General features: G+C 40.0%; 2 long non-coding RNA genes across 2 annotated transcripts in view; both read left to right on the top strand.

Moving 5' to 3' along the window:
- Positions 1 to 11,950, top strand: part of LOC135339246 (uncharacterized) — a 73,319-nt gene extending 61,369 nt beyond the window's left edge. Inside the window, exons 2-3 of the long non-coding RNA XR_010395957.1 lie at positions 11,059 to 11,212; positions 11,855 to 11,950. This is a non-coding gene — a long non-coding RNA (uncharacterized LOC135339246). The remainder of the gene's footprint in view (positions 1 to 11,058; positions 11,213 to 11,854) is intronic.
- Positions 188 to 1,643, top strand: LOC135339196 (uncharacterized). Its single transcript, XR_010395873.1, has 2 exons — positions 188 to 910; positions 1,384 to 1,643. It is a non-coding gene; the product is annotated as an uncharacterized LOC135339196 (long non-coding RNA).
- Positions 11,951 to 19,995: the final 8,045 nt, after the last annotated feature.

Raw genomic sequence — 19,995 nt, 5'->3', positions numbered from 1 at the left:
AGTTTAGCTTGAATTACTCTATGTCAACTTTTCTCTATCCCTCCTGTGAAGTCAAAACAGCAAAGGACATTGCTTGACTTGGTTATTATGTATCTAAGTGCTACATAGAATGGCTTCATGCTATAAATAAGCTGTACTGTTCATAAACGTTTGCAGTATAGTCCTTCAAACTGCTTTAGTATACCGTATAGCGCGAAATTTTCGAGGGGCTTAATTTTCGCGGATTTCGTGGGTTGGAATTCTACACGAAAATTAAGTCCACGAAAAGTGTTTGTTAATAAGAATTACCTGCTATCATGCAAATATTTAAAGGCGTGGCTTCCGGTAAGCAGTCATTCCGCGAACATTGTGCAAAGAAATGGCTTTTAGAGGCCAATCCACGAAATATAAGTGCCTCGAAAATTTCGCGCTATACGGTACTTTTAGACACACCACGGGCCTGTCCCTCCTACGACTTCATAGTAAAGGCTATTTCTTCTTGCATAGCATTTATTTGTCTAGTAATAGTGGCTGCATGGCTTAGTCGACTTTTTAGAGCTAAATTCTCTTTACTTTTTAGAAAAATCAACATTAAAAATGATCAATTTCACTGTTTCTATGTACAGCACATTGTAGAGCAGTCAAGACTGGTAATGAGCATGCTGACTATAAATATAATCCTTTGTAGTTTTAGCCACGCCCTATAACGCGGAATGCTTCACGCAAAAATTTCGTAAAAATTTCGTTTCCAATCCCCTTTCTTTTGTATCTCTGATCTATGGTAGAGGGGAGGGATTGGAAACATCTCAGGTGACCAATGTATTGCCCTAGAGAATTCTGACACCATGCGTGTTGCATTCCGCAAGTATTGATTGCGATTGATTGCGAGCCAGATGCAAAGACAAAAGAGAAGAAAGTGAAGAAAACTGCAGTAAGCACTGGCAGAGCTATCCTGTATGTACATTATCCATAGTAAATGTATGGTTTACATCATTTACCTCATTTATTTGATCATCAGAGCTCCATGTTACACTGTTTTACATGTATTTAGCTAAGATTGGTAAGTAAGAAACTTTGTGGGGGGATATCTTGAGCTAGGAAGTAGTCATGGTTGCTTGAGAGTGATCAGAGTGTAGAGGGAGCATTGAAATATGCAGTAGGCATAGCCAAGTTGAGCATTATGCTGTTTAATGTTGAATATTTACTTTTAAGTGTGAAAACAAGGATTCAAAAGTAACTTGTTTTGCGGGGGAGCTACTGGTTAACAATAAATTGTACATCACTATTGTTTAGTTCTACATGTTGCTTAATGATCCCGATGTGCAGTAAGAAAAGATTTTCCTTGCTAACGTTTATCGTTTTGGAAATATACTAATTCAAACTTACCCATACATTTTTTCCCAGGGGTACTCAGAAAATCAGAAAATCTGCCAAGACCCTTTTATGCCAACGGCAGAGGGGAGGGACACATGATAACCCCACTGTTATGTATTATGATTAGTAAATTCTTTTGCAAGAGCTAAACAGTGACCGATGACGAGAATACACCATTGCCTAAAAGGGCGTCAGGCTCATAAAAATTATGTTTTGTGTTTGTAAACATTTTTATGTAAACATCAAAATTGTGTGATTGTGTGAAAGTCATAATGTTATGAGGCAGTCTATTATAATGAACAGTGCCTAGTACTAGTACCATAAAGTATAAATAATTATCGAGTTCCTAGATTTAATTTCTTTGTAAATGCATGCCTTGTTATTTTCAAGGTTTGTTGAGAATGTGTAATCTCTACTCAAGTATTTGCAAAGAGAAAAATGTCAGTCATTCAGATGTACAGCAGCAACCAGAGCAACTACATGTACAGTAGCTAAGTAGTTGATCAGCATCTATAATAAGCAGCTTTTCCCCCAATCTCCTCCCATTAAATTAACTTCCTGTCAATTTCCGGTGCGACACGCATGGGCCACGTGAAATCCCTGTGTTTCCAATCCCTTCCCTTTACTATCTCTATGGTACTATTGACACGTTGCAATTGATTAATTAACGACCTAATGTTCTAACATACTATGTACTTCGCTACTTTTCATCTAAATTGTCATTGAATGATATAAGAGCCTGGAATTTGATTGCTATTTGAATTGTGCTGAGCTGGCCCACCCTTTTACATTGTAAAATCAATGTGTTTTTGCTATGGTGTATGGTGGGCAGTTTGTTTCAAAATTCAAAATTAATGTTATATTTTCATTCAGATTACAATACATTCATTCAAGATGCATATACAGTATTCATTCAAGGTCAGTGGATCTTTGGATCAATTTAAATTTGTTTTGGGCAGAATTTCAAATCGATAGAAATTTATATATTTTTTGATTTTGAATATTTTGAAACTGCAAGAGTACATGCAAATGAGTGCATTCTACTTTTAATTTCTTGAGGAAGAATTGGTCCTGAGTTTCGTACAGAAAAAGCATTTTCAATTTTTGACCATCACTAGCGCTTATAGCATCCACAGGGTTTGCTTAAAATGACATTTGTACTCTTGAGAAGCCATGCTCCAATGCAATGCTAAATATAGCCAGAATATAACCTTGCCAACTGCTAGCCTTGATATCCCAATCACTTCCTCGAGGCTAGCCAACTGCACGACTCTGCTATGTATAATATAATAATGTACTTCCTTAACTGTACATAATTAATATTATTAAACATTTCAATGTTGAAGGATCAATTAAATTATGATATTATTGTGTGTGTGTGTGTGCAATCGAACAACTGTATGATTATATGTATAGTACCGTCTGTATGCTGGGAACACTCATCTATTGGCCATGGTACTTGGAACACCTATACAGACAGGGGGTGTAATTGTCATTGTCAATCAGGGTGGGATACAACTGTTAACATAACCTGTACGCATACAAGCTAGGTGCACATAATACTGATTTTATAACAGACTATAAAGTGCACAGCTTCTTAGAGTACAAAGGTCATTATAAGCTAACCCCTGTGGGTGCAAAATATGAAACTGCTTTTTTCTGCACGAAACTCAGGACCAGTTCTTCCTCAAGAATTGAAAATAGAATGCACTCATTTGCATGTACTCTTGCAGTTTCAAAATATTCAAAATCAAAAAATACATAAATTTCTATCGATTTGAAATTCTGCCCAAAATAAATTTAAATTGATCCAAAGATCCACTGACCATTCAAGACCATGCAATTGTCATTCAAGATTTTAATGCATTCAAGTCGACAATAATTATTCAAGATATGCATGCCATGCATGCATATACAGTCATTAAAACACAACATTTATAAGATGTCCTTTGCTTAATGCTCAAAACTCGAAGGTCGGCAACGAACCCCTGACCTCTTGTTAATTTTCGTCAATCAATGTCATGTTTCTGGTTTGGGAATCACCTTACCACTACTGAGGGAGGGAGTTGATTATTGTGAACCCCATTTCCTGTTAATTAAAACAACTACACCATGCAATAAAACCACAAAGTGTGGCTAAAGTCATCTGAAATTATGCATGTTTATGCATCCATCAAAATCTTGAATCTTGAATGAATAATCTTGAATGCTCTTGAATGAAAATTGCACATCTTGAATGAATGTATTGTGATTTGAATGAAAATGTAACATTTGAATTTTGAAACAAACGGCCCACCATATTTTGCAGCCTCTGCATTCTGCAATGCATGCGCTATTATTCTAAATAAAGGAAGTTTGTAAAATATTGAAGTAAAAGCTACACAATGGTTTTTGTCCCAGAGAGTGTTTGTCAACTATCAGTGAGCTAGCTGGTCTTGAAGATACCTACTATATACACAGTAAGTGCATGCAGTAGTAGTAGAATTGTGTAGAGATGTTCCACCATCTTTGAGCATTAGTTTGTCAACTGTCAGTGAGCTAGCTGGTCTTGAAGATACCTACTAGCTATATACACAGTAAGTGCAGTATAGTGCAGTGCAGTAGTAGTAGATCTAAGAGGTAAACTAATGCTCAAAGATGGTGAAACATCTCCTCTACACAATTCTGCAGATGACTACTATATGTATATAAGATGTTCCATCATTCTTGAGCATTAGACTACCTCTTAGATCTACTACTACTGCACTTACTGTGTGTAGACGTTGTTTGTTTCGAATGTTATAACCTACGAAAATGACCTGCTATATAGTATGTACTGAATATGGCTTAGGCCAGGCCAAATACACAATTTATACATGATGCCGATTGCGTCTACATTACTTTGACAATGGCCGTTTTTAATTTTGCCATGTAAAAGGTTGCATCTTTGGTACTGTATCAGTTAGTCAGGGTTTCATCTAGTAGGGGGGGTGGTTCTTCCCCCCCCCAAATCTTGTAGAATAATGACATCATCACATTAGTATTAAATCAACTTTTTTTAAGTGGGCATAGCCAAACACTTGCGCTTACGCACTCCCAAATCCCCCCCCCAACTTGTTATCCTAGATGAAACCCTGTTAGTGTATTAGAGAGTACAAGAATGATTTGTCAGAACAATCTCATGTACCTCTTTGGTAAACATACACTAACTGTGTTGTACTGACTTTCATTGAATCACACTGTATCACACGTCACTCCCCTTGCAGCTGTACAATGAAGTACATAGCTGCGATAAAATCCTTCAATGTTGTGGATAGGCAATCAGCTGTCTACTGACCAGGTGTGTGTGGGCGGGGAATTGTGCGCTCAATAAGTGATAATCCTTATTAGTTGCTTAAAACCTGATACACAATTTCAGTCAATCAATTTTTCCATGCCCCACAGAGACGTAACCTATAGCTGTGCTCCATTTGCCTCGGCTGGAAAAAATGTGAGTCAATTAGTGACTTTCTATGACATTTATTCCCGGAACTGAATCATAATATGACTCTCACTGTTCCCTCCCCAGAGGGTTCTTCCTGTGGGCATCGACAGTGGACTCCCCGGAGAGATAGCTGGGTATTGACGCGTACTCTGACGTGATCAAACAAATCATCTACAACAGTGTCCATGGAGATATGCCCCACCCATTCTGTAAGTCTCCACCTACGTACTGGAGAGTGCATAGCAGATACTAACATACTTGTGTTGTGTGCTTAGATCTTTAATACGGGCTGTCTATATACTAAATAGAATATAATTATGCTTTCAATTCCTGCGTACATTGGTGTGTCACGGTATTGATGTTAAGAGCTTCGTATGTCTCTTGTCATTGATGTACTATTCTGGGAATCCCTCTACTATGATCAAACAACATGATAATCATCGACATCTGCTCTTAATATTATTGCTCTTGTACGTACTTTGTCCAGATTCTACTACTAATCTATTTCAGTATGAGGCTATTGACTTATTTTATGCCTCTATGTGTAACGTTGAGCGCTATGTTAACACTCCCCCAGGTTCAGAAATGTTGTGTTTAAGATGACGTCAGTGGATGTGAGCAAGTTTGAGGTGTCTGGTCGTTTCCTGGGCAGGCAGATAGAGAAGGTGGAGCTGATCTTCCAGGTGAGGGGAGCAATAAAGGGAGTACTAATATGATTTTGTGTTATGTAGAATACATGCATTCTTTGTCTTATACCAGTTGAAGTGTTTCACTGCCCTCTCTTCTCCCCACACAGGACCTCCTTCAGCTGCAATACGAGGGCCTGGCAATCATGAAGATGTTTAGAAGATGTTTGGGAGGGCTAAAGTGAACGTTAATTTGCTCATCTTCCTCATAATTATATGAACAAAAGGCATCAGAGCGTTAAATTGGATTTTCACTAGCAAATTGCTTTGTGTTCATTGACAATTTACTGTGCATGTGAGCATTTATCATTATTACCAGGAGAAGCCCTTGTTATGCCTCGAGGCGTAGCCGCACGAGGGCTACGGTAAAGCTGACTGTGTGCGTGTGCGTGTGTCTGTGTGTCTGTTATTGTTACCGAGGAGAAGCCTTTGTTATTGCTGTGCTATTAACAAGTTGTAATTAATTAACAACATTTGTTTTTATAGTGTCTAACATAATTATATATACTAGTATATAATACTTCACTACTTTTCTCTATGCATTTAAATTGTCATTGAATGCATTATGGCAGAATTAAAATCAATTGTCAAAACTGTATGAATAACAATCAATCTCAATTAATAATCAATCAATTAATTATAATTGTTGCCCCTATTTGGCATGCCAGTGTTGAATTCCTACAAGGGAGAAGATCTTCTATTGTTTTTGCTTCTCTAACGAGGGGATCTCTCAGTCTCACCAGGATTGCAATATCGAACTGTTGGAACAGTTTCCCCTTTGCCCACTCCTGACAGATGTGTAGAGCAAGGGTGCTCTTGCCAGAGCCGGGAGCTCCTTCAATCAACACAAAGTTTCGTGTATCCTCAATCTCAGGGAAAATGTTAGTTAAGTTAACCGGAGTTTTTTGAAGTAAAATATCGTCAATTTTCCCCGTAATTGTTAGCCTAACAAATTCATCGTCGATTCTTCCTCTCTGTATTTCCTCCTTCTGAATCATGGCTAGTTTGAAAATTGTCTTTGTTGGGACGGGAGGCCATTGTGTGGCTGATGTGGATACTTGCATTCTGTAGCGACTTTGTAGGTAGTCCCTGTACGAGGACAGCTTGTGGTTCAGCAGGACCCTCTCTCGGGAGGGAGGACACGAGGTGGTGGAGTCTGGGGAAACAAAACAATAGGTGAGTACCATTCCTGGTGATAGTTAATAGAGAATTGTATGTGTAACAATAGCAATTAAGTAGACAGCAACATTCCTGCCAGAGTGCCATCTACATATGCTCTAGTCCTCACGTCAGTTTGCTCTCCAGGTGAGAGCTCCAATTTTTCAAGATAGCCTTTGTGAACATTGTCGAAACATGCTGCTAACTCGGGTAGATCTGGTTCCTTTATTACTGTATTGAGCTGCTCATCAGTCAGTTTCATTTCTGTCTTCAGATCGTCAATTGTGAGCTCTGAAAATAGATAGCAAGCACACAAGGTTAGCAATCACCAATGAGGGTTTTATGCTTTAGCAATCATTGGGTTTATCCTTTATAGGAAACATGACAGTCTTTATACCTTGGTTCTGCTCTTTAGTGGCCATTCCAGTAAATAAATCTGTGCCTTGCAGCTAGCTAGCTCTAGATTTCTCTGAAATATATTATTGAGTGTTGTTGTTTTTGCATGACTTGCAAAAAAAGTGGGTGTATCTCAGATATCTAAGATTGAGATACACCCACTTTTTACATTCACCACCACACCCACCAAAGACATATTGTTTTCACCCACGGAGCTAGAGCTAGCTAGAGCTAGAGACAAAACCTGGCTCCATTGCTAAAGTATTACAGCATTCTCAGAATGGAAAGATGGTGAGTCAATTTATTAGCCATAGATGATTGTCTGGTTCATCTCTTGGTTTATGTTACCTTGTAAGGTACGTCGTGGATCATGTTTTCTGTTCCTTTGCACAGTTTGAGGCTGAGAATGCTGCCTGTCAGTAATGAACCCGACGTATTCAAGTAAGAAATGTGATTACCGTAAGACCTTTAATTAAAGCAACACTTTTTAAAACTTATTGAAGCCAGAGATCGCTTCTTTTGGAGGTTGAAAATCATGTTGAAGACCTGGTGTCCATTATTTAGAGGGTCTCATCTAATTGGAGGTACATGTAACTCTACTCAGTCTACTTGCCTCGATTTCTATAGCCACTTAAAAACGTATTTTCCAGTGAGTTAGAATCTTTACTACTTTACTAGGGTGTGCCTACATTTACCTCCATTTAGGACGCGGCATTAAAAATTAATTGTCAACGCAGCTGTCGCTACTTTTAGAGGTCATAAATTTACCTAACCTCGAAGGTGTCCTCTCTGGTGAGTGGGTTGGGCAAGTGTGTACCTACAGCTGTGTACATGTAATTATTCTTAGCCAATTTTTTGAGAGGCCGCTAATAACAAGAGTCCCATAATAAGAGAGAGAGAGTATCCAACGTAACATAAGATGTATTTGGAAAGTAGCGTAACTTCCTGCTTTGTAACTGATCAATTTAATTGATGACGTGTTTCAGACAGGGTGTCACGTTACTTTCGGAATATATCTGATGCAAGATAGCGATGCGTTCGATACTCTCTCTTTTTTACTATGAGCTCTTGACTTATTGTACTGCTCCCAGGGTACATGTATAATATGGATCAAGTATGTATGGTCGACTTTAACTGAGCACCCTTGTATTAGCCATAGTTATAAGCACTGCAATAATTATGTCCTTAGACAACGAACTTGCATGTCTGTTTCTGAGGTACCGTATATCTTCTAATTTATCGCCTCAGAAACTTCTAATTATCCCTGACACTCTTGCCTGCCAATTTTCGTTGTTCTAATACAACGGACACTCTTGTGCTTTAATATTACATTTGTCCGGACAATACCTTGAAAAGTTGAGTTACAGTCATAACCAGCCAGTAATACTTAGAGTGCTGCAGTTAGATAGCTTTGAGTATCTAGTTTTAGATAGCTATAATAGTGCAACTATTCAGTCGTACCCTGTTCTATTAAACTTAGCTCACTCGTATGCAGCTGCATGCTAATTATTCCCGGACACTTCGCATGCGCTATAAAAATCTGTTCCAATTATACCCGGACAATTTCCTGTCCAGAACATAATTATGCTGTACTTTATCTGGTAATCTGCTTATTCAGTGTCTTCTAACTTTATTGCATGAAACTCTTTTCTCAACCTCAACTTAAATCTTCTGTCACTTGCAGTTGCACCTCGAGGGGAAGCTCAGAGTTCTGGAGAATTGGACCAACAGCTGTGATAAGTCAGCGCTACCAAAGGTGAGCTCAATCACTTTAAGAATAAATGTATTTGAGCAGTAATTGGTCGCCAGAGTTGAGAGAGCTGAGATCTCACTAGGGAAAAATAAAATTGTTTCTTATATAGTTTTGATCGAGTTGGTAGAAGAAATCATATTTTCAGAAGGCCCTAACACCTTGTAGGCTTTAGCTGATATGAAGTTGTAGTAAGCCTCCCATTTCAGACACAAACAGTCCAATTAAGATCTTCTTATCAGAGAGTACCTGCATTTCATGTGACTCATCAATAGCAACTGAATGCCATGGCCTACCATTGATGCTCACAACAAAAGCCCCTTGCTGGTACATTGCTAAGATGGTGGTGGGCATTTCAAGCAAATCAGCAATATGGGCGTGAGATTATTCTCTGATACGTTTGATGGTCAAACGCTGTGAAAATAGATGCCATTTTCTTTATGCATGATCCAGCCAGTGTGTATGTGGAGGGTTGGGCAGGTTGTCTAGAGGAGCAGCAGTTCATTTGTAGATTCGTTAAAATGTTGTACACCAAGTGGTGTGTGGTGTTTTATTGGTGAGCATTTTTAGTTAGTTATGTGGTACGAATAAAATAGTGCATGTATTTCGTGCTTGTGCACAGTTCAATTCCAGTGCCTTAAAATTCTCATTCTCCTCACAGCAACTGTCCGCAGACGGAGGATCATGTGTCCGAGTCTTCTCTCACGTGACACTGCGTCCCACCAGCCCTGGTCTGAGGCCCCTCTCCCACAACCTCCTCTCTCACTTTAGCCCCACTCAAATCCTCAACCAAGTCCGTATCTTTCAAGATCATGTGACGAGTCCTTCAAAGGTTCATGAAGTTCCTGAATGAGCAGGAGGTGAGAGGAGGAATGCTTGGTCAAACTTCATATTTTACTTTAATAACCCTTTACCTGTCAATGTGCAATGTTGTTTGAGAGTAGATTTTACCAAATGCATATTTTGTTTTTATACCTTGGCAGTGAGAAGAAGTCCAGTCCTCTAGACAGTATCAGAGGGCCTCCCTCGTTCCTATACCACCCACAGAGGTGAGAGATACACATGTGCAGTGGTTAGAATATTCACTGGCCTTTAATCAAAATCGATCTACTATTTGCTAACTACAGTCCAACTTTAAGCTGGCCTTTATTTCAAAGTGGGAGAATACCGTTAAATTTCATTGCCAGATTCAGTAGTTGAGTGTACATGCACGTCACTATTGTATGTCGAGTATTCTCCACCTGGCAGCAACTTATTGATGTTCCCTTGTCAGGTTGAGGAGAAGAGTGAGACCATTCAATGTCTAGAGGATGACCTGCTGAGGGAGTTGGAGGAGAAGCTGCTCGAGAGGTCTCAAATCATGGACCCAGGTGTCATGGCTGAGCTGGTGAGAGAATTGGAACTGGCCAACAGCAAGGCAGATGTGAGTTTAGCATGTACATGTATACACTCGGTGAATACTGTATAATTAATACATGTACAGTAGACTCTCGTTAATCCGGCCACCCTTGGGACAGTGCAACTTGGCCAGAAGAGCGCGGTAGTTTGCATTTCAGAAAATAGCCGCGGCTTAAAATCAACCTACTTCGAATATTAATGACTAATTTTGCGGTTTTGTCTGGAGGATAAGAAATAAAGATAATGAATCATTTCCTCTCTATTACAATGTAATCCCACAGCTGTGTTTGCTCACAAAACGGTTTACCTTTTTTATAACTTTCATTGTAGTGTTCATGGCTTCCTACCTCTCATTGTACACCCCAACCACTCCCCCCACACACCTCACATACACACACAATGCACACAACCACTCCCCCCACACACCTCACATACACACACAATGCACACAACCCCTCTCCCCCCCACACACACCTCACATACACACACAATCCACACAACCCCTCTCCCCCCCCTCACCTCACATACACACACAATGCACACAACCCCTCTCCCCCCACACACACCTCACATACACACACAATGCCTCTCATTGTACACCCCAACCACTCCCCCCACACACAGTTTTTCTGCTAAACCACACCCAAAATGTATACGTATAAAATTACTAGTTTGGGGCATCAAGTATACAGAATAGCGAGTTGGCCACATTTCAGGCCGTACTTCAGAGAGTCGGAATAGCGAGAGTCTACTGTACCTTTATTATAACTACTGTACCACTACCACGATGCTGTGATGGTTGTATCTGTATACCTGTGTGTGTGTACATGACCACCATGCAATCTATTACCCAGTCTGCTGTGCAAGAGAGACTTGTGATGAAGGAAGAGCTCAAGAAGGCACTGGATCTCTGTAAGGAGTTGAAGCAGAGCGGTGTGCCTGCAGTGGACGGGGTGGATATATTCGAGTGCTACAAAGTAACGGGAGAAGGAAGAATACTTGAAACAGGTGATGAAGTGGTACAGTATACCGTACCGTACGTATAGCGTCCTGGGTATAGTTTCCGTGGGCAAGCTAAACACACTGTTAAGTGTGCCTAACACAAACATATAACTCGTACAAGGGGGGGGGAGTTACAAGGTATGTTTCAAAATGACTTAGGTACATTTGTGATTTTTATCTTTGACAGTTGTCGTGTAAAAAATAATCTGATACATGTAGTACTTGTCTATGGTTGTGGTAAATTGTGAGGAATTTTAATTTTGTTTCAATTGGGTATCCAGTAAAGTACCTAAGTTATTATTTATCGAATCTAATAACTAATTTTGTGGTTTTGTCTCGAGGATAATGTTGTTATTTTATCTGCCAAACCACATCCAAGTGAAGCAAAAGGAAGTTTTACACACGAAATCACTGCTACACCACGCCTACGTTTTTTGTTTCGAATGTTATACCCTACGAAAATGACCTGCTATACAGTATGTACACAATACATGATGCCGATTGCGTCTACATTACTTCGACAATGGCCGTTTTTAATTTTGCCATGTAAAATAAGTGGGCATGTAGCCAAACATTTTACGCGCTTACGCACTCCCAAATCTCCCCCCCCCCCCCCCCAAATAATAATAATTATGACTCCCCCCACAGAGGGTTCTTCCTGCAAGCATCGACTGTGGACCCCCCGGACAGATAGCTGGGTATCGACGCATACTCTGACGTGATCAAACCAATCAGTGTCCATGGAGATATGCCCCACCCACTCTGTGAGTCTCCACCTACGTACTGGAGAGTGCATAGCAGATACTAACATACTTGTGTTGTGTGCTTAGATCTTTAATACGGGCTGTCTATATACTAAATAGAATATAATTATGCTTTCAATTCCTGCGTACATTGGTGTGTCACGGTATTGATGTTAAGAGCTTCGTATGTCTCTTGTCATTGATGTACTATTCTGGGAATCCCTCTACTATGATCAAACAACATGATAATCATCGACATCTGCTCTTAATATTATTGCTCTTGTACGTACTTTGTCCAGATTCTACTACTAATCTATTTCAGTGTGAGGCTATTGACTTATTTTATGCCTCTATGTGTAACGTTGAGCGCTATGTTAACACTCCCCCAGGTTCAGAAATGTTGTGTTTAAGATGACGTCAGTGGATGTGAGCAAGTTTGAGGTGTCTGGTCGTTTCCTGGGCAGGCAGATAGAGAAGGTGGAGCTGATCTTCCAGGTGAGGGGAGCAATAAAGGGAGTACTAATATGATTTTGTGTTATGTAGAATACATGCATTCTTTGTCTTATACCAGTTGAAGTGTTTCACTGCCCTCTCTTCTCCCCACACAGGACCTCCTTCAGCTGCAATACGAGGGCCTGGCAATCATGAAGATGTTTAGAAGATGTTTGGGAGGGCTAAAGTGAACGTTAATTTGCTCATCTTCCTCATAATTATATGAACAAAAGGCATCAGAGCGTTAAATTGGATTTTCACTAGCAAATTGCTTTGTGTTCATTGACAATTTACTGTGCATGTGAGCATTTATCATTATTACCAGGAGAAGCCCTTGTTATGCCTCGAGGCGTAGCCGCACGAGGGCTACGGTAAAGCTGACTGTGTGCGTGTGCGTGTGTCTGTGTGTCTGTTATTGTTACCGAGGAGAAGCCTTTGTTATTGCTGTGCTATTAACAAGTTGTAATTAATTAACAACATTTGTTTTTATAGTGTCTAACATAATTATATATACTAGTATATAATACTTCACTACTTTTCTCTATGCATTTAAATTGTCATTGAATGCATTATGGCAGAATTAAAATCAATTGTCAAAACTGTATGAATAACAATCAATCTCAATTAATAATCAATCAATTAATTATAATTGTTGCCCCTATTTGGCATGCCAGTGTTGAATTCCTACAAGGGAGAAGATCTTCTATTGTTTTTGCTTCTCTAACGAGGGGATCTCTCAGTCTCACCAGGATTGCAATATCGAACTGTTGGAACAGTTTCCCCTTTGCCCACTCCTGACAGATGTGTAGAGCAAGGGTGCTCTTGCCAGAGCCGGGAGCTCCTTCAATCAACACAAAGTTTCGTGTATCCTCAATCTCAGGGAAAATGTTAGTTAAGTTAACCGGAGTTTTTTGAAGTAAAATATCGTCAATTTTCCCCGTAATTGTTAGCCTAACAAATTCATCGTCGATTCTTCCTCTCTGTATTTCCTCCTTCTGAATCATGGCTAGTTTGAAAATTGTCTTTGTTGGGACGGGAGGCCATTGTGTGGCTGATGTGGATACTTGCATTCTGTAGCGACTTTGTAGGTAGTCCCTGTACGAGGACAGCTTGTGGTTCAGCAGGACCCTCTCTCGGGAGGGAGGACACGAGGTGGTGGAGTCTGGGGAAACAAAACAATAGGTGAGTACCATTCCTGGTGATAGTTAATAGAGAATTGTATGTGTAACAATAGCAATTAAGTAGACAGCAACATTCCTGCCAGAGTGCCATCTACATATGCTCTAGTCCTCACGTCAGTTTGCTCTCCAGGTGAGAGCTCCAATTTTTCAAGATAGCCTTTGTGAACATTGTCGAAACATGCTGCTAACTCGGGTAGATCTGGTTCCTTTATTACTGTATTGAGCTGCTCATCAGTCAGTTTCATTTCTGTCTTCAGATCGTCAATTGTGAGCTCTGAAAATAGATAGCAAGCACACAAGGTTAGCAATCACCAATGAGGGTTTTATGCTTTAGCAATCATTGGGTTTATCCTTTATAGGAAACATGACAGTCTTTATACCTTGGTTCTGCTCTTTAGTGGCCATTCCAGTAAATAAATCTGTGCCTTGCAGCTAGCTAGCTCTAGATTTCTCTGAAATATATTATTGAGTGTTGTTGTTTTTGCATGACTTGCAAAAAAAGTGGGTGTATCTCAGATATCTAAGATTGAGATACACCCACTTTTTACATTCACCACCACACCCACCAAAGACATATTGTTTTCACCCACAGAGCTAGCTAGAGCTAGAGACAAAACCTGGCTCCATTGCTAAAGTATTACAGCATTCTCCCAATGGAAAGATGGTGAGTCAATTTATTAGCCATAGATGATTGTCTGGTTCATCTCTTGGTTTATGTTACCTTGTAAGGTACGTCGTGGATCATGTTTTCTGTTCCTTTGCACAGTTTGAGGCTGAGAATGCTGCCTGTCAGTAATGAACCCGACGTATTCAAGTAAGAAATGTGATTACCGTAAGACCTTTAATTAAAGCAACACTTTTTAAAACTTATTGAAGCCAGAGATCGCTTCTTTTGGAGGTTGAAAATCATGTTGAAGACCTGGTGTCCATTATTTAGAGGGTCTCATCTAATTGGAGGTACATGTAACTCTACTCAGTCTACTTGCCTCGATTTCTATAGCCACTTAAAAACGTATTTTCCAGTGAGTTAGAATCTTTACTACTTTACTAGGGTGTGCCTACATTTACCTCCATTTAGGACGCGGCATTAAAAATTAATTGTCAACGCAGCTGTCGCTACTTTTAGAGGTCATAAATTTACCTAACCTCGAAGGTGTCCTCTCTGGTGAGTGGGTTGGGCAAGTGTGTACCTACAGCTGTGTACATGTAATTATTCTTAGCCAATTTTTTGAGAGGCCGCTAATAACAAGAGTCCCATAATAAGAGAGAGAGAGTATCCAACGTAACATAAGATGTATTTGGAAAGTAGCGTAACTTCCTGCTTTGTAACTGATCAATTTAATTGATGACGTGTTTCAGACAGGGTGTCACGTTACTTTCGGAATATATCTGATGCAAGATAGCGATGCGTTCGATACTCTCTCTTTTTTACTATGAGCTCTTGACTTATTGTACTGCTCCCAGGGTACATGTATAATATGGATCAAGTATGTATGGTCGACTTTAACTGAGCACCCTTGTATTAGCCATAGTTATAAGCACTGCAATAATTATGTCCTTAGACAACGAACTTGCATGTCTGTTTCTGAGGTACCGTATATCTTCTAATTTATCGCCTCAGAAACTTCTAATTATCCCTGACACTCTTGCCTGCCAATTTTCGTTGTTCTAATACAACGGACACTCTTGTGCTTTAATATTACATTTGTCCGGACAATACCTTGAAAAGTTGAGTTACAGTCATAACCAGCCAGTAATACTTAGAGTGCTGCAGTTAGATAGCTTTGAGTATCTAGTTTTAGATAGCTATAATAGTGCAACTATTCAGTCGTACCCTGTTCTATTAAACTTAGCTCACTCGTATGCAGCTGCATGCTAATTATTCCCGGACACTTCGCATGCGCTATAAAAATCTGTTCCAATTATACCCGGACAATTTCCTGTCCAGAACATAATTATGCTGTACTTTATCTGGTAATCTGCTATTCAGTGTCTTCTAACTTTATTGTATGAAACTCTTTTCTCAACCTCAACTTAAATCTTCTGTCACTTGCAGTTGCACCTCGAGGGGAAGCTCAGAGTTCTGGAGAATTGGACCAACAGCTGTGATAAGTCAGCGCTACCAAAGGTGAGCTCAATCACTTTAAGAATAAATGTCTTTGAGCAGTAATTGGTCGCCAGAGTTGAGAGAGCTGAGATCTCACTAGGGAAAAGTAAAATTGTTTCTTATATAGTTTTGATCGAGTTGGTAGAAGAAATCATATTTTCAGAAGGCCCTAACACCTTGTAGGCTTTAGCTGATATGAAGTTGTAGTAAGCCTCCCATTTCAGACACAAACAGTCCAATTAAGATCTTCTTATCAGAGAGTACCTGCATTTCATGTGACTCATCAATAGCAACTGAATGCCATGGCCTACCATTGATGCTCACAACAAAAGCCCCTTGCTGGTACATTGCTAAGGTAGTGGTGGGTATTTCAAGCAAATCAGCAATATGGGTGTGAGATTATTCTCTGATACGTTTGATGGTCAAACGCTGTGAAAATAGATGCCATTTTCTTTATGCATGATCCAGCCAGTGTGTATGTGGAGGGTTGGGCAGGTTATCTAGAGGAGCAGAGGAGCAGATGTTCATTTGTATACTTTTAGATTCGTTAAAATGTTGTACACCAAGTGGTGTGTGGTGTTTTATTGGTGAGCATTTTTAGTTAGTTATGTGGTACGAATAAAATAGTGCATGTATTTCGTGCTTGTGCACAGTTCAATTCCAGTGCCTTACAATTCTCATTCTCCTCACAGCAGCTGTCCAGACGGAGGACCATGTGTCCGAGTCTTCTCTCACGTGACACTACGTCCCACCAGTCCTGGTCTGAGGCCCCTCCCCCCACAACCTCCTCTCTCACTTTATCATCACTCAAATCCTCAACCAAGTCCGTATCTTTTGCTCCAAGATCATGTGACGAGTCCTTCAAAGTGCACTTCACTCCTACCAGGTTCATGAAGTTCCTGAATGAGCAGGAGGTGAGAGGAGGAATGTTTTCATATTTTACTTTAATAACCCTTTACCTGTCAATGTGCAATGTTGTTTGAGAGTAGATTTTACCAAATGCATTAGTTTGTTTTCATACCTCCTAGATTGGCAGTGAGAAGAAGTCCAGTCCTCTAGACAGTATCAGAGGGCCTCCCTCGTTCCTACACCACCCACAGAGGTGAGAGATACACATGTGCAGTGGTTAGAATATTCACTGGACTTTAATCAAAATCGATCTACTATTTGCTAACTACAGTCCAACTTTAAGCTGACCTTTATTTCAAAGTGGGAGAATACCATTAAATTTCATTGCCAGATTTTCAGTAGTTGAGTGTACATGCACGTCACTGTTGTATGTCGAGTATTCTCCACCTGGCAGCAACTTATTGATGTTCCCCTGTCAGGTTGAGGAGAAGAGTGAGACCATTCAATGTCTAGAGGATGACCTGCTGAGGGAGTTGGAGGAGAAGCTGCTCGAGAGGTCTCAAATCATGGACCCGGGTGTCATGGCTGAGAATTGGAACTGGCTAACAGCAACTCAGATGTGAGTTTTGCATGTACATGTATGCACTCGGTGAATACTGTATAATTATGCCTTGAGGCGTAGCCGCACGAGGGATACGGTAAAGCTGACTGTGTGTGTGTGTGTGTGTGTGTGTGTGTGTGTGTATTCCAGCTGTAACTGCTCAACGGTTGCAATGCGACAAAAACTAACAGCTTCTATGGCTTCTAGCCACGTTTTCTTGGATTTTGTTTCGTGGATTAGCAAACTAAGGCTTCTTTCTCGAGTTATGACTAGTTTGACCCACATTGAAGGCTGTTGCAGTCTCTTCAGAATCTTTCGTAGAATCATCTGTTCGCACAAAATTTCTATTCAACTTATAAGTTAGCCTTGCACTAAAGCGCTAGCTTTTTGTTAGCTAAGAGCCAGAAAAGAGGTGTTATTAGCTATAGACTATAGTAGCCATTTGTTCTCTTTGCAGACACCCATTATTCTTGTGTAGATTTAATACGCATGCACGCTCATCCCCACATGTGAGATAATCCAGATCCTGATCTACTTTTTCTTGGGATTCTGGTAAGAAGCCACAAGCATGACAATGATTATAGAATAGATAACAATAGAGTACACAAGTCTGGTAACAATAGATGCATGTAACACCAGTCTTTTCTACTTTGTGCAAATACTACTGAATATAAGCCTCATGATCCAAATTCTCTATTACTATTCTGTACAGATTGTGCCTTTGACAAAGGTTTGCTCCCACTGTTTGGCTACAGGTCATATAAATAACATGCTCTATCTTTGAAGATTGATTATTCATCAAGCCATCAGATAGGCTTCTGTTTACATTCAGCTCCTCTCCTATTCTATTTGTAATTCAATTCTGTCAACAGTAATACATTATGTAATTACCTCTTCACCTCTCTAACACTCTCATAGTTTGAGAGAAAGCGAAACATGGCGAGAGGCATTAGCACAGCGCAGCTTGCAGCACTCGTTAATACATGTACAGTAGACTCTTGTTAATCCGGCACAGTGAAGCTTGGCCAGAATAGCGAGGTGGTTTAAAATATCCACGGCTTAAGGGGGGAATGGACCATAAATATATGTTCCACTAATCCTGCCAAAACGTCAGTAGTGTTTACATCATACCCAAGTTTTTACTATCAAAATGTAGCTTTTAGAGTACACTGTTAAGTGTGCTTAACACAAACATATAACTCGTACAGGGGGGGGGAGTTACAAGGTATGTTTCAAAATGACTTAGGTACATGTACATTTGTGATTTTTATCTTTGACAGTTGTGGTGTAAAAATAATCTAATTCATAGATAGTACTTGTCTGTGGTTGTGGTGAATTGTGAGGAATTTTAGTTTTGTTTCAATTGGGTATCCAGTAAAGTACCTAAGTTATTATTTAGCGAATCTAATAACTAATGACATCATCACATTAGTACTACATGTCATCACATTAGCATTAAGTTAAGCATGATGTAATCATTTAAACAAAAGTGGGCATATAGCCAAACATTTTGTGACGCGCTTACGCACTCCCAAATCTCCCCCCCCCCCCCCCAACTTGTTATCCTAGATGAAACCCTGTTAGTGTATTAGAGAGTACAAGAATGATTTGTCAGAACAATCTCATGTACCTCTTTGGTGAACATACACTAACTGTGTTGTACTGACTTTCATTGAATCACACTGTATCACACGTCACTCCCCTTGCAGCTGTACAATGAAGTACATAGCTGCGATAAAATCCTTCGATGTTGTGGATAGGCAATCAGCTGTCTACTGACCAGGTGTGTGTGGGCGGGGGGTAGAATGGATTGTGCGCTCAATAAGTGATAATCCTTATTAGTTGCTTAAAACCTGATACACAATTTCAGTCAATCAATTTTTCCATGCCCCACAGAGACGTAACCTATATTTACCTCGGCTGGAAAAAATGTGAGTCAATTAGTGACTTTCTATGACATTTATTCCCGGAACTGAATCATAATATGACTCTCACTGTTCCCCCCCCCCCCCACAAGGGTTCTTCCTGCGAGCATCGACAGTGGACTCCCCGGACAGATAGCTGGGTATCGATGCGTACTCTGACGTGACCAAACCAATCAGTGTCCATGGAGATATGCCCCACCCACTATGTGAGTCTCCACCTACGTACTGGAGTGCATAGCAGATACTAACATACTTGTGTTGTGTGCTTAGATCTTTAATACGGGCTGTCTATAATTATACTAAATAGAATATAATTATGCTTTCAATTCCTGCATACATTGGTGTGTCACGGTATTGATGTTAAGAGCTTCATATGTCTCTTGTCATTGATGTACTATTCTGGGAATCCCTCTACTATGATCAAACAACATGATAATCATCGACATGTGCTCTTAATATTATTGCTCTTGTACATACTTTGTCCAGATTCTACTACTAATCTATTTCAGTGTGAGGCTATTGACTTATTTTATGCCTCTATGTGTAACGTTGAGCGCTATGTTAACACTCCCCCAGGTTCAGAAATGTTGTGTTTTCAGTGGATGTGAGCAAGTTTGAGGTGTCTGGTCGTTTCCTGGGCAGGCAGATAGAGAAGGTCTTCCAAGTGAGGGGAGCAATAAAGGGAGTACTAATATGATTTTGTGTTATGTAGAATACATGCATTCTTTGTCTTATACCAGTTAAAGTGTTTTACTGCCCTCTCTTCTCCCCACACAGGACCTCCTTCAGCTGCAATACGAGGGCCTGGCAATCATGAAGATTGTTGGAAGGGCCAAAGTGAATGTTAATCTGCTCATCTTCCTCATAATTATATGAACAAAAGGCATCAGA

This window comes from Halichondria panicea, chromosome 7 (assembly GCF_963675165.1).
Source record: "Halichondria panicea chromosome 7, odHalPani1.1, whole genome shotgun sequence".
Lineage (NCBI taxonomy): Eukaryota > Metazoa > Porifera > Demospongiae > Suberitida > Halichondriidae > Halichondria > Halichondria panicea.
Note: the sequence above shows the minus strand (reverse complement) of the source record. Positions and strands in the feature narration are given on the sequence as shown.